This window comes from Solanum dulcamara, chromosome 11 (assembly GCF_947179165.1).
Source record: "Solanum dulcamara chromosome 11, daSolDulc1.2, whole genome shotgun sequence".
Taxonomy (NCBI): Eukaryota; Viridiplantae; Streptophyta; class Magnoliopsida; order Solanales; family Solanaceae; genus Solanum; species Solanum dulcamara.
In genome coordinates, this window is record NC_077247.1 from 58,612,343 (window position 1) to 58,629,944 (window position 17,602).

The window sequence follows — 17,602 nt, forward strand, 5'->3', positions numbered from 1 at the left end:
CTTTTCTTTTTCCCTTTCGACTTATATGAATGAAATCCAAAAAGGCAAAATATTTAAATGAATCATGAAAATAGAATTTAAAAATGTATCAAATTTTCAAATATTACTAAATGATATATAATTTTAGGCTATTCATTTCTAGGACAAGACAAAGTTTTACTTGTATATAAGCACAATTAATTAAGCACCTTAATTATTCTTGTTAATTTCCATATTTCTAATTGAGTCTACCGGAATTCACGTGTTAAAGTAGAGGACTTTATGGATATAAGAAGCATCACATATTTGTTATTTTATGTGGGCATGCAAAAAGATAAAAGGGTTCATATGTCGGTTGGTTTGATTTAATTAACTTATTTATGAAAATAGTAGGTCTAACAGACCCTTAAATACAATTTAATACGACCTAACTTATTTGCAGATGGACTAACATAATCAGTTAATAGTCATTTACATGGTCATAAAGGCTTTGAGAAAGAGTACTATTTTACCATTCTCGTCTTGAACAACAGTGTATGACATTAGATATCTGACTTAAATGCTTTCAATTTCTTATCATTGAAATCCGTTAATACGATAATCAATTATAAAAGAGTTCAAGGTATATATAGATACACTTTGAATGTAGATAAACTGTTAATTTTTAGATAAGAATGATGAAGTGCTAGAATAGGTAAGTATAACCTGATGGTGTTTTAATCTCATTTAGGAAACTAAAACAATGATGTTTTTCTTTACAATAATTGGCGATAGTGGAGTTTGGAAGCTATAATTATAATTGACAAGCGCTTTGCAACTTCCTTTCTCGTGGCCTCCTTTTCCACCATATATAACCTGAAAGAAGGTTTTCATTCCACGCCATATTTATGTTTTACTGTCTACTTCTTCACTCGATCCATGGTATCATAGTAACTTAATTTTCAATGTCAATTTTTTAATTCTTTTTCTTTATGCTTATAATATTATCTCATCTATCTTGATTATATTTAAAAAATTAACTAGTAGCTAAACCATAGGTAGAATGAAAAGAAATATGACAAAGAAGATGAAAAGTGAGTTTTTCGTACGAGGAAGCGTCAACTCCATTTCCTATAACTGTCTCTTTGCCTTATGAAGAAATCATAAAAAGGGAATGATGCAAAGCAACAGAATTAAAAAGGACCATAATTCATAACTCTCCCACTCAATTACCCCCACCCCCTCATCGCAACGCTTCGTTATTATTCCTAAATATAAATTTATAATAGAAGAAATATTTAATTTGTAACATGTTAAATTTCACCATCAGTGCATAAAATCTAAATTCTAAATATGTAGACAAAAGGTTGAAAATGGGAGGGTTTTGTTTTTTTCCTTTTGGCATCAATGAAATCCTCCTTTACCTTTTAGTGATGCTCTTTCTTTTCATTCCCTCTTTTGAGAATATAATTATACGAAAGCTTTATTATTAGTAGCAGTGACCACAATTCCACTGGAGGAAAGCTTCCTTGATAATTTAAGTGGACTTATTATTAAAAGTCATCTTCACGATATTGACATTGTGGGTTTAACTTCCCCTTGCTATCTTCAAAACCTAAACAAATATAAAAAGCAACAAAAATATGTAAATCTTTGAATTTATTGCACACTATCTTTTTTTTATCTTTTTTTTTTAATATGTGACATAGAGTATTGTGATACCATTGACTGATCGTAGCCTTTTGATGGATCAAAACTTGACCAACTTTTGTCGAGGTAGCATGTCTCATTAAATATACATTGCGGTCCAAAATTTTACAACTTTAATCTACTCTTTTTTCTTTTGATGAGGATACACTGATAAAAGATGATTTTTGGTCCTGAAAATTGTGTTTTGTCGTGGATTCACACACGCACTTATCTTTATGTAGCTTTGTTCAAGTGCTTGATGCGACATTCATGTAAGTGACCTCTCCAAATTAACAGGTATATATATATATTGAGAAATTAACAAAAGACCCTTCTAATTAGATATATCTTATGAAACTTAAGAAGGTTTCATCAAATAGCACCTTTTTTTAAGTCTTGAATAATCATGGTAATTTGGTTTTATTTCCATTTTTAACAAGAACACCGACGGAAAAATGAAGGGAGATTCTTGAGTGAAAGTGACTGTGATTTGCAGACCTAGGATGATAAGATCAATATTGTCATGTCACTAGCAAAAATGTTTTTGTCGTTACTCCGAATTGTTATCTTTTGTGTGAATGGTACTCTAAGAAGTCACCTCACTTTCCTTAAAGGTAATTTAACATCTTTACAAATTTAAGAACCATACAAAAATTATAGTATATGACACGTAAGCAAATAACCCATACTTAAATAGTATTCTTAAAATATTATCTTAGATAGAAAATATTTATAAATTAACAATTTTTATTCTTCTGTTAAATATTATCAAAAAATCAAAGGATCCTCCAAATACATATGTACTTCAAGTGAACAATTTTTTTTTAGATAATTCATTACCTGCTATAAAAAGCTCATGAAAAAAAGAAGTTTAAAAATTTTGGACACTATTGCTTGATGAAACAAAAAATGTTAGGAAGATGTGAGAATATTTGATATGCTCTTCTTCTCTTTTAGCAACGGTACGAAGTTAGAGCATAATTATCTTCACCTTTTCGAAAGTTAAATTATAGTTAAATCAATAATTTTTCGATGCAATTTGATATAGAGGTGATTACAATTCTAATTATGTCTCGCATTCGAATTTTTAATCAAAATTCTAATTATGTCTCGCATTCGAGTTTCATTCCATAATTAGAAGTGGAAGTCTCCAACAAACTCCGCTTCTAGTTGATCAGTTGAGAAGAAACATATTTCAACTAATAATTTTTTAATATTAAATCACATAAAAAAACTGTTAATTAAAAGATTTTGCATAATGGTAAACTCAATTGTCTAAAAAGTTCACAATAATATTTTTGGAGTATCTCAAAATAATAAATACGATGGGGTGACTTGACTTTTGTTGGATTTGTTAGTTTCCTCACAAATTCTAGCAAAAGGATGAAAATTGTTAATTTTTAAATATTTGGAGGATGTTTTCTGCAAAGAATTATATTTTAAGGATATAATATAAGTTTGGAGTATAATTTAAGGATGATTTTGGCAAAGAATTAAAATAGCAACGACCATTTAAAACTTTAACATCTGTTAATCGTGTTATCTGTTAGGTTGGATTTAAAAATTTTATATTCAAGCATTGATTTTCAAATAAAATAAAAATTTATCTTCATAAAGGTGAAAAATTCTCACGTCCAAACATTAATTTCCTAGAAGCTAAATCTCCCAAGGAAAATCCATAACCACCCAGGTCAGGGAAACTAAATTTATCCCATAAACTGATAGGAGTATTAGAAGTTTCTCCGGTATTTTGTTCCAGTAATTACATCTACAAATTGGATATGCCCACTTTGCATATATTTTTTTTGGTTGAAACTTGAAACCCAATTTGCATCTAAATCGTCCTTCGTGATTAATTGTGTAACATAAAGGTGGAGTAGACTTGTATTTTTTTAATATAAAATATTTTCATTTGAATTTATCTAAATTTTATAAACCGAAGATTTGAAATACAAATTTGTAATATATATGTGTAGGTTATAATAATAATAGAGGCTTGAATAGTCACCAAAACAAATAAGTGAATATAAAGTCACTAAAGCAATCGCCTGGGCTCCAAATTATTTAGGGTCTCCATTTTTTTCTAAAGAATATGTATAGTATTTGTTTACTTTATTTAATGTGAAGGTCATTGTATTAATTGAAAATTTGAATAGTCTTTAATTAATTGTAACATCTTTTTTTACGTGGTACCTATTTTGTTAACTTATTTATATTTTGGTGATTATCATGAACCCACGTTACAATTCTTACCTTTATCTTTTTTTATTCCACAATTAATTTTTATTATCTTATTATTGAATATTCTAATGTCTACCAAACGGTCAAACCTTTTGCATTATGCAAAATCTATTGTTTTGTGTTTATAAAAAAAAATCAAATTTATTTTTTGATGTATTCTTTAAATTTTAAACACTGCAACAAATTCATACTAGTGTTATTATATAAACTTTTTAAATTTTGAGCCAGATTATATTAGTCTAACTTTATATTATATTTTTTTATTGAATATTTTGATTGTTAACATTCTTATTTCATAAGGTCTACATACATCCTACCTTGCCGAGATTTCACTTATAAAATTACATTGAATATGTTATAATTATTCAATTTACATATGACAACTAAAAGAAAAAACCTCTTTATGAAATTTGGCTTTAGACCCCGGATTTATTGAGACGATCCTGTATAAAAATAAGATGACATGAAAAAAGAAATTCTAGTTGTTTAATTTTCTTAAGAGAGAGAAAATAGAAGTAGAGTAGACAAATTTGTTAAAAGAACATAACCTTTTACCTAATGATGTAAAACAACCTAACTAACAAAATTTCCAATTGGGATCTCTGTAAATTCTATAATATGTATGCTCTTCTAAGCAACCTAGAGAAACCAACTCAATCTATAATTTGCATATGATCAATAATATATTTTACTTAAACTCAAAGGTTATGACAACAGACCCACCAAACATGTATTTAGATAGGTGTTTTTATTTATTCAGCTTCTTCCTCCATTGGTCCAAAATGTTGAAATCTATCCCTCTTTTGACAACTTTGTATTATGAGGAAAACCATTACAATTACGTCACTTATATATATATATGTTTTTCATTTCAAAGGTGCCATTCATGTAGTATATATAACCAGTACATAACCAATCACCTTTGGTAGCCCAAAAAAGTAGACAAGTTTTACATTTTATATGTTGGTAATAATGTTGGACCAAGTAAAACTATGAACTGGCAATTAAAAAATTGCAACTTGGGTACCACTATGTCTTCCGATCCTAAGCTTCATTAGCTAGTCAATGAAATAAATAAAGAATAAATTAACTTGAGTGCCATTTTTTTTTGGGTAAATTCCTATGATCAATCTTAAGCAGTAGCTTTGGAGGTTGGTGAGAGGGGGTGATATTGAAGGTGAAAATGTTTGAAAAATAAAAAGGGATAGAAGCAGGAATATTGATATCAATAATAATTGAGAGTTGAAATTAGGAAAAAGAAAGGGGTGGGGATTGTAGTATTATTGTGTCACAGGAAGTATAATACTATAAAGTGCTCGTTTGGTCGGAGGATAAGAAATAATCAATTTCAGAATTAATTTTAGAATAAGTTAATTTATGGTTGATTAAGATAAAAATTACAAAATAAATTATATTAAAATTATGATATAATTAATTATGAGATAACTTGTAGACAACTAAACGAGTCCCAAAAAGAGGAAAGAGGGAGTAGCTAGCTAGGGTCTTTCTCATTATGAGTCACTTTCTCATCTGATGATTACATTAAATAAAGGACAAACATTCTCATGATATGCCTCTCTCTGTCTTCTCCATTAAATTAATTTTCACCTTTTTAATTCCTTGCTCCCTCCCTAGTTTTACTTTTCATTGCTAGGTAACTAAATATATTCAGCTCAGAAAATTAATAAGGAAGAAAAAAATGAAAGATAAACTCAAGAAAAGAGGATAGCAATGAAGTAAAAATAGATGGAGTTATGGACCCCATTATAGAGAAGGACATGAAATTATTGAAAGTTGGAAAAGGCCAAAGGGAAAAAAGAGGAGTGGGAGTGACAGATTCACTTCTTTTTTCTTTGCTTTTCTTTTAACTTTTCTTTTCAATTTCCAAATTTCTCATCACCAAAGAATGTGAAAATCAGAATAATTGAGATTCTTTCGATCTTAATCAAATATTTTCATTCTAGGTATAAAAATATTGAAAACAATCGTGACATCATAATTCAAATTAAGCGAACAAAATAATTACGAATAGGTATGAAAAAGGATTTGAGATATCTCCTATTTGGGGCCTATAATACATGCGGGTATCCAACAACATGTAAATGGTGGTCCTGAAGGGGGTCCACGTGGCCAGGCAGGCAGAGTGGTGGCCCTAGCCACGTGGGAGAAGTGGTCCATGTAGGACATGATTTCTCAACTATTTGACACGTATAGTGTAGAAAATGTGACAGACTGTTGGGTTGAGTATGGGGGTTGCCATATATTAGCGGGCACACACTGAAACTACACCTAACAGCCATTTTTCTCCAATCTTGGAATTTAATTTGAAAAAGCTAAATTTTTAGCGTCTATCAGATATAGTCTCTGTAATGTACGATGAAATTATATATACATCATTTTTTTCAGATTTCACTTATATAATTATACTGAATATGTTGTTGTTATCGTAAATTTCCATCTTCTATCGTATCATCACAAAGGTGAAAAGTATGACACCTAACAGCCATATTCTGCAATGAGATATGGTAGCCACAGAAGAGGAGCTATCTGTCTCAGAAGATTTGGTGCATGAGAATCAACTCAAGGTTTTTATGGTAGAATTAACTTGACAGAGGAATGGTAAAATTAGTTTATAAAAGTATGATCTCTCAATCAGCTCAAATTTGTTAACTTGGCTCAGTTTGATTTGTATAAATTCTATTAATCTAAAAATTGAGTTGATTTGAGCTAAGTATATAGTTCAAATTGATCTATAAAAAACTCTATAAAATTATTCAAATATTTTTGGTTATTCATAGCTATAATAATGAAGAAAAAAGTTTTACCAAGTTTATTTGATAATTAAATTTTTAAAAAAATGAAGAAAAAAAATATATAGTAAGTCGGGCAAATCGGACTATGACCTATTATTTAGCCATTTGATCTCATTAACTTTTTGTTGAGTTAGATAAAGATGCATTTATTGAATCAACCTATTTTGGTTATATTAAATTCAGCTCAACTAGTTCATTTGCTACTCTTAACTTGATGCAATTTAAATATTTAAAGAGATTATTTCAAAAATATCATAATACTAATTTCGAAGTAATTTTAATCTTTAATAACACCTAGAAGTAGTAAAATAATCTTATAGCTAGTGTTTTTGTCGACTGCTTTCACCCGTCAGTGGGTCACATTTTGTAGCAATCAAAAACTCTTACTAGGGGGAAATTTGAATGTTGTGTATTGGTTAGGTATCTTAACCCCTTGCATTTATTTTCATCATGAATTAGAGATGTAGATTTGAAATTTTATGATGGCTTGGCTTCACTATAGAGGTGGGATGGCATGGTATTGTATTGATAATTTCAATTCGGTAATTTTAGTTTTAAAAATATTATATTATTTTTATATTTAATTAATTTAGTATGATTTGACTTCAATTTACATATATTTCTATAATAAAAAAAATATGATTTTGATTTTTAAAAAATATCTTAATTATATCATTCTGACACTTTACACATATAAAAATATTCCAAAGAAAGTACAAATAATTTTTTTTACTAATTAATTGTACAAAAAAGACATTTCAATCAAAGAAAGAGTAATTAAAATTTCAACGTCTAATAGTTAGTTTTGTACAAATACTATTTTATATATTTAGTAATATTATAATAATATATATGAATTGTATATATAACTATACACTTCAATATGATATTCAATTTTCAGTATTATTTATTTTATAAATATCGAATACCGTATCAAAAATCTATTTATTTATACCAAATATCATATCAAACATCACGATAATGAAATAGTGATATCAAAATTTTGAGTTTAATTTAATATTTGATATGATAATAGAGGAAGCTCTAAATATCAACTTTTTCTATAGGAATTTTTACATAAATTAGCTTTTTAGATTAGTAATTATCTTTTTAGGATATTTTTTTTATTATGATCTATAACATATTTATCTTCATTAATAACTAAAATCATCCATTACCCCCTCCTTTCTATTTCTCCTCTTTCTGCGTGACTTTTCTCTTTTTTTCTCTCTCTCTCTTTCTCGTGCTTCTTCTCTCCTTTTATTTTTTCTCTTTTTTTTCTCTTTTTTTCTTTCTCTTTCTCCCCTTTTTAAAATAGTAATTAATTATTCTAAATTAAAACTAATTTAAATAGTATCAAAATATTTAAAATTTACATATAATACTTATAATATATTTTTTAAAAAATATTTTTAATTATATATTCACCACATTCGTTGAAAGATGCATATAATATGTATCATACATTGATATCAAAATATATTATAATTATTATTTATTTTTTCTCTTATTAATGATGCTAAAATATATTATTGTATTAAAAATATTTTAGTTATATATTCACCACGTGCATTGAAACATGCCTATAATATATTGAATTCAAAATCTATTTTAATTATTTATTTATTTTTCTCTTATTAACGGAATATATTATTATATTAAAAATATTTTAGTTATATATTCATCACTTGCATTGAAACATTTCTATAATATGTATAATATATTAAATTCAAAAGGTATTACAATTAGAATTCAATAATATACATTGTTATGAATTCAATTGTTGTTATTTCAACAAATATAATACATATCTAACAACGCAAATTAATTTGAATAGTACTAGAATATTTGAAATTCACACATAATACTTATAATAAATTTATATTAAAAATATTTTAGTTATATATTCATCACGTGCATTGAAATATGCCTATAATATGTATAATATATTGAATTCAAAACGTAATACACTTATCATTTATAATTATTTCTTTGATTATATTAGAAATGCATTACATATGTATTTTACATTTTAAAAAATCATATAATTTAAAAAATAGTAAAAGTATTATTTTTGTAATATCTAATTCAAAATTAAGTTTTAAATTAAAATAACTAATTATTATTTTTGAGAGAGAGAGAGAGATTGACATAAAAAAAAGCGATTAAGTAATTGACTCTTTTTTATGGGAAAATTTACATTTACATTAAGAAAAAATTATCATTTATAGCAATAATATTTTTTTTCCACTGATAACTTATAATACAATTTTAATACATATTAGCGAGAATAATTTATAAAACTCATACAATACAATTTTTATTAATGAATAATATATTTATCACATACTTTAATACACTTATAATACATTGTGTCAATTTCTTACCAAACAAGTTTAATATATTTTAAAATACTTATCATACATTTATATTGCATGCATAATTCACTTTTAATACATGACAGATATATCATAATATTACTTTATATTATTATAAATAATAATAAATAAAAAATATTGCTAAAATCAGTTATTATTTATTAAAAAGTATTTTTTTTAGTAATTTTTCCTTTTCTATAACACCGGAGGATTTGCTGATTTGGACATGAATCATAGGCTTGCAGACGTAGTCCGGCCCAACAAAGGATTGCCGAAATACTGCTGATGGGCTGATGGCCCATATAATAAAGTGCAACTATACACACATACGGTCATTTACACTTCGAAAAAGGGTCAAATATATCAATTTCTCTACTATTCGAAATAATTTAAATATATCTCTAATTATACTTTTGGGCTAAATTTACTCTTCCTGTTATACTTTCGGTTCAAATATATCCCTCTCATTATATTTTGATAAAAATTCACCCTTAATTTTAACGGAAAAACACTTGAAAAACTCAAAATTAAATAACTCATTCCCAATTTTAAATATCTGATTTTTTTAGGAATAAATAAATTTTTCAAGTACTAATTTGAGTTTTTTTTTCTTAGAAATGACAATACAATACTAATACATGAAATTTCGAAGTACTAATTTGAGTATTTTTTCCTTACAAAATGATAAGACAGAAAATGATGCAAAATAATTTTGCAGCATTTTCTGTCTTATCATTTTGTAAGAAAAAAATACTCAAATTAGTATTTAAAATTTTCATGTATTAGTACAATCTAAATTTTCTTTACAATAGATAAAAGCTTAAAATTTTTCTTTCTTGTGAAAGTTGAAAACAATAATAAATGGCAAAGTTGTGATTCAACTACGTAATCTTGATTAATATGCTACAGTTGTCAATGCACAGCATCAAATTAACAAAAAAAAGATTGTCTTTCCATCTGTTGTCATTTACTACTTTTATATATATATATATATATATATATATATAGTGGCATTTCTTTAAAAAAAAATTAAATTAGTACTTGGAAATTTTATTAATTCCTAAAAAATCAGTTATTTAAAATTGAAATGAATTATTTATTTTTGAGTTTTTCAAGTGTTATTCTGTTAAAATTAAGGACGAATTTGTATCAAAGTATAATAAGGAAGGTATATTTGATTGAAAATATAACAGAAGGGATATATTTAGTCCGAAAATATAACAAGGGTATATTTAAACTATTTCTAATAGTATATGAATATATTTGACCCTTTTCAGTTTACACTTTTGTGCTGGCCTTTAATTTATCTCTCATAACAAATAATTTTCATATTATAATACTTCACAAGATATGTACGGTTCTATGCCAGGCTAAAGAGTAAAAATTAGAAAGCAGTCCATTTGAAGGGGGGAAATAAATTAAAGATCAAACAGTTTGGAGGATAAGCGTGTAATTTATCGCAGATATGCCATAGATAATTTTTGGGCCTTTTGAGACCTATTGCTTTCACATATGTTCTTGTTTTTGAAGTCAACAATATTTTGAGGTTTATCAATCTTCTTTTTCATCAAATTTAAATCCTCACTATCATTATTCTTTCTTAAAAGTAGTTGTCTTCCTTTGCTTCAATAGCTTGTGAATTAAAATACAACAACTGAAGCATAGATAACAATCAAACAAAATATTCAACAACAATAATAACATACTCATTGTATATGCCTATATAGTATGGAGAGAGTAAGATGTCTCTAATGAAAAAAAGTTTCTTATGATGTGCCCCTGACACTTTGTTTGGATGGTGGCTTCCATGGTTTCATAATACGGTATGATATGGTATTGTACAGTACAGTACAATACTATGTTTGGATAGATGGTATGATTTGCTATTGTTTAATGATAATTTTGTTATTTGGTTTGACTTTATAACACTGTATCTTAACTGAGAAATTTACAAAAATGCCCTTAATTTTTATAAATATTAATAATAATTGAAGAGAAAATTTCAATTTGAAATTCGTAGAAGCTTCAGTTGAAGAGATAACGAGCACAATTTCAGTTGAAGAGATAACGAGCACAATTGAAGAGAGAATTTCAATTTGAAATCCCTAGAAGCTTCAAAAATTGTTGCAGAGGAGAATTGAGTAATACGATGGTGAAAGAAGTAGATATATTAGGATAAAGTTTAATAAAGAATAAAAGATAAATTAGAATCATTTAAAATTAAGTAAGCGTATAATTTGAAGAAAAAAAAAACAATAGGATACCACCAAATTGGTGGTTTTAAAAAGTGAGGATTTTCATGGTTACAAAACCATGAAACCAAACCAAACCATACCATACCATGTAATTAAAAAAACAATCAAAACAAATATGATTTTTTTACTAACCCTAATATACCATACTACAGAAAACCACCATTCAAACAAGAGAGAATAACAGTTGCGTGGCGGCATGTAGTGATTACGTACGTTGCTAAGCTCTTATATGTCACCTAATGGGCCAAGGTAAGAGCTAAGAAGAACTCAAGTGAATTAACAAGCAAATTCCACTGGACCCTGCTTGACTGGGCCATGGAAAATCCACAATCACATCACTAAGCATAAATTTCGAATATGGCCTGCATAAACCACCGACTTGATCGACCGGCCCAATAAGCTCAAGTATTTCACAAAATTTCAATGTTATTTCAACTTTTATTTATTGCGATAACAAAAATTCTAAGATACTGTAACTATTAAGTATATATTATCACATACATATGAAACCTTTTCTTGGGTTGTAAAAATGTTTTTTTAATTTTTAATATTGCATAAAACCTGTTTGTCTCTTGTTTTATTTATACCTAAAATGTCTATTATGTTACCACTGGAAGGGAACGTACATAGAAAAATATATTCACAAATCGCATGCATGAGTATTTGCATAGAAAAAAAATGACCAATATGATTATTTTCCTGTTTTTAAATTATTAAAAGCGAGATTGTACACCGTTTCGAAGTTGTGATGAACGAATGATAAATTATTAGTTAGAGAAGATAGTGTGCTAAGAGTGTTCGTAATTTTATAAATTTATAGATATAGTTTTTCGTTTCCGGCATCAAATACGAAAGTTATATTTGTTGTTAACACTAAAATATATTAATTTCTAACAAACAACAAATGATTTGATCATAAAAAACATTCCTTTTTGGGCTACAATTCTGCGAGAGTACATGCATTTTATATAGGGAAAGTTACACATTGATCGCTCGGCCAAAAATATATTGCCGCTAGCCATATACATATATACTCACAAATTATTTTTTAGGAGGACGATTATTTATTTAATTTTCTTTATTATACTATAATTTCCCTTTTACACATACCAGCAACGTCCGGCAACTCATTTTTTGACTAAATTAGTGCGGAAATCATATGTACAGTCTACAGACATGTAGAATTAATGTGTCTTAATCATCCATTTCATATAATTCAAGCTAACAACTTCTTTTTTTCTTCTTTTTTTTCAATTTGTATATCAAATATATAAAGTCATCAGCAAGCCCCTTATTTCATGCTGACAGAATATGATTGATCATGGATTATAGTAAACACTAAAGTTTGAAAAATATTTGTGGTTGTTTGGCTCACCAAAATTAATGGTTCTAAAGAAAGTGCATTATTTAGTGTTAGGTATCGACGTGTAGGTAATGAAAAGGACTCTTTTTTTTTTCTAGTAACATAAAGAGTTACGTACGTACATATTCAGGAACAATTAATTAAGTTATGTTGATCAATATTCTATCAATTTTTTTTTTATTGCGAACCCATGATTGTGCTTATTTTATTTGGATTCGTTAATTGTATATCATCTTTGACCTTTAAAAACTCCGTCTGCTTTCCTGTTACTTTCTTTTTCCTTTTGAACTAGTACTGCTTCATTTTTGGAAGACATGTTTGATAAACTACCACTTATAGTATTTATGGCAAGTCCATCAGTGTTCCATTAATAAATAACTAAAGGAGGTGTATGATGAATAAAATTCCTCCACTTTTAATTAGAGATTTCAGAATCTGATCTTAAAAATGGAGAATTTTTTATGGTGAGTATTTCCCTCTTTAATTAATAAACCGTTTGAAACGTGAATCTTTGTTAGTGGAACATGTAAATATCGAATGTCACATAATTACTAAAAAAAAAATACTAAGCACGCAAAAGGGAAGGATGCGCAACCTATTTGGGGGCTAAAATTATTTCCTAATTGGTATGATAATAAATACGTAAATTTACGCATAGCGAAAGCTTTAGTGAATCAGACTATCTTTTTTTTAATAATGTTTCAGCAAACAAACAAACAAACTTTGAGGAGTACATATTTACCTATGTCTATTTAAGATACGATTGCAGTTTTTCACATGGAGATAATATGTTGATATTAAAGGAGCTAGGACCACTTAATTGATTAAATAATTTCAGTGCAAGTTTCGTTCTTTGTGTTTATTTAACTCCTTGAAAAACCAACCGTATAATATAAGTTTGAAATTTCATCGTCGCTACGCTTTTGCTCAACAAATTTTAGATAATTGACAAAAAGTAATAGCGCCATGGCCATGGCCACGGGCCTTGGCTGGAAGTGAGGGCTGCTTTATGTATTTGTTGGAAAGGCTTATTTTAAAATATTTTTTTAAATTTAAAACAGAGAAAAAAGAGAATATATTATGTGGTGTACAACATGATTAACTTTGGAAAAACAAAGGGATTTGGTGGGATGATAATGATGTTTTGGGTTGATAAATCCTAATACGCTGTCGGTAAATGAGTCCAAAAAATTAAATGAATGGTAGGCGCATAAGGTTGACTCAAATTACCTATATAATAGTTGCTAGAAAAACTTTCAATGTTGTTACTAATATATTTTAGAGTAATTAACTTAGCATTATATTGTCTTAAATAAGTTGTTACAGTGAAAATTCACATTTGTTTACTCGCAAGGAGGCTTTATCCTTAATGATGAATTGCATGGCATAAATTTGAATTTAACCAGGCTTGAATATACGTATTCGAAAAGGAAAAAATAGGAAGATTGATTGATCTTCATTTCTATTTGGAAGGCTTTAAATATCTAATTAAGATTATTTTTTTAAAAAACAATGCAAATTGAGTTGGATTTACTCTTCCCCTATAAAGAGAGGAGACATCGCCAATAAGACATCATTGATTTTTTGAGATCTAAAATAATATTTCTGTAACTGCACTCTGTATATATATTGTAAATACTTAAAATTTATTGGATTCAAATTAGTATAATGATTTGGATAATATTAAATTTAAAGTATATTAGTTCAAATAAATATTATGGCCTAATATAATTGAATTAGTTATTTGAGTATAATAAATGTGAATTTAATTGATGGTACAATTTTATTGAGTTTTAAATGACGAGCCTATTTTATTTAATCCAAGATCATTTGATCTTATCCAAGACGCCTAGTTTGACGCCACATGTCAAATGACATAGCGCGCTAATTAATTAGATAAATCAAGCAATAGAAATGTCACTAGTCAAAGTGGCATTGCTTGTCTAATCAAATTAAATTAGTGTTAGTGAAAATCCATTTAATCAAATATGATTATTTTACTTCAATCTAGTTGGTCAAAAATAATTTGTTTTTGTCACAATTTTTTCATAGGGTTTCATAATTCAGAAAAAATGTCAGAATATTCAAACCAAAAATAGAAAGAGCTTGTGGATTAAGTCGCAGATTTCTCTACAAGTTATAAGGTTCAAGCAAGCAGGTATTTATTAACAAGTTCTAGAGATTAAAAAGAAGATTTAAACAATTTAAGTACCAGTCAAGTTCAAACTCAAAAATCCTGAAATTATTATCGAAAAAAGAATCACATGATTCATAAAGATTGCAACGTTTATTCTACTTGAAATAAGATACTACGATTATTGTAATATTTTATCTTCATTATTATTTTCTCAATCCAAATTTTATTGTTCAATACATATTCATTCCATTATATCACCTTGTGATATTTTTTTTCCTTTTTAGTGCAACATTTTTTAAATATAAATATTATATTGAATTTGGTATAAGGATTTTACTTCTAAAGAATAGAAGTGTGAGAAGGTACAATGAATAAATTTAAAAAGTCAGCTGAGAATTGAAATAGTTTATATGTTTTATCAAAAAAAAAGTTTATATGCTTTATATTGTTGGGGGCAAATTGGAATTATCAAAAAGTTAAAGTAAGTTTATTAAATTAGGACAGTACCACTTGAAGTCATTTATGGTTATTATTCGTAATTTAAGCTATTGAGAAACAGTGTTGTCATCCCCAACTCCCAACAAGAGAAAAAATAGAGAGTAAATCCAATTAGCAACATATTTCCTTAAATAGATAATTTCATTTTCCAATAATTCAAATTCAAACCAATATAAAAAGGAAACTAGAAAATCATCCATAAATAGAAGTAGGTCTGTTCACAGTTTTGGTTAAAACCAAAACCAAACCGAATAAAAAAACCGACATTCAGTTTGGTTTGGTTTGGTTTGGTTTTAAATTTGAATAACCGATAATATTTGGTTTGATTATGGTTATAGAAAAAAATAACCGAATAAATAACCGAACCAAATCGATAATTATATACTTAAAATTTATAATTATTTATATGTATAATATTAGTTTTTCATAAATAATTAAAAATATTTTATACCTTTTAATTATTAATTTAATATTAATATACTTATTTTTAAGGCCCAACAATTCAAACCCAACTCTCAAGCCCAATTATAAATTCTAATAAACACTAAACAGCGGTCCAAGTCCAACAATCCAAGCCCATTAGCCCAACTCTCAAGCTCAATTCTAAATCCTAAATTTCTAATAAGCACTAAGCATTTGAGCAGCAGGCAGCAACATAAAGTAAAAGTTAAAACTTTAAAACTCTAGTATCTGTTTTTCTTTTACATTTTTGTTCCTCTCACGTTGGTTTCTCACAAAGTCACAGACTCACAGTCATAGACTAACAGTGAAGGCTCAAGAGCAACCTCAACTCCTCAACCCCAAGTATAAGATTGTCAAATTTTGAGAAGGTTTGTAGGGAGTTTTTCAAATTTTAAATTGATTTTAAGTTGTTTTCTTTTTTTTCCGAATGTTTAAGTTGTTTCCTTTTCTGTTTTGAACCTCTGTGGGTCGTGAGCAAAAAAGAGGTTCATAAGAATTTGAAGAATGTAGAGAGAGAATATTTGAATTATCTCGGCTAGTCATAAACCGAATAACCGAATCAAACCGAACCAAACCGACAATAACCAAACCCGTGGTTATTATTTTACTTGGTTTGGTTATGGTTTTAGACATTTAATAACCGATTAAATTGATTTGGTTATGGTTTTAATCAATAACCGACCCAAATCGAATCATGAACACCCCTAAATAGAAGTGGATAGGAATACAGAGTACTCTTTCCCGTAAATAGTACACAGGAGTATTGTACGGTGAGTAACAGAACGAACTAATACTTTGACATCACAGAAAATATGAAGTCGGTGCTATAAATAAATGGGTCATTTAATTTTTTGGGGTAAATTATTTTGGGATTATAATTTAAATTATTTTGAGATTATAATCTTGGAAGTACAATTGTTGAACTAATTTATTCTACCCGAAAGATGAGATAAATAAGTTTGGAATAAACTGAAATATTCAAAATTAAATTTGAAATAAACAAAATATAAATTTAAATTTAATTTCAAAATTAATCATGAAATATCTCACTTTATCCTTATGATTTAGACAACAAAAGATTATGAAACGCAACCATGGGGAAGCACTTAAAAGAGAATATAAAGCCAATTATGTTAGTATTGGAGTGTATACCCAATTCTTTTATTATAAATTATAATATAATATAATGTCCCTTTTAACATAGTTAATAAGGGATGTAGGAAATATAATTCGAATTTGAAGAAGAACATTTTCAATCATAACCTTCTAATTGGCAGTCGAGCGTGTGGCTATTTTTCAATAAAATGGTTGAAAATTATTAGGGAAAAAAATTCAAATTTCAATCAATAGAAGGTAAATATTCAATAAAAGTAAACATTTTATTAAAATTCTTGATTTTGTCATGTTGATAGAAGATAAATATTTAATAAAATAATTGAGGTGTCCGAAAAGTTAGGTGCACATTACTGTTACTAAAACATTATACGGAAAATGGTCAAATATATCCTTTACTATTAAAAATAGTTTAAATATACCCATGGTTATATTTTTGAGCTAAATATATCTCTCATGTTATATTTTTGGTTCAAATATATCTTTCTCATTATACTTTGATACAAATTCAGTCTTAATTTTAACAAAATAATACTTGAAAAGCTCAAAATTAAATAATTTATTCCCAATTTTAATTATCTAATTTTTTTAGGAATAAATAAAATTTTCAAGTACTAATTTTAATTTTTTTTCCCTTAGAAATGACAATACAGAATGCATTGCATAATTTTAAGTATTAAATTTTTGTAAATACT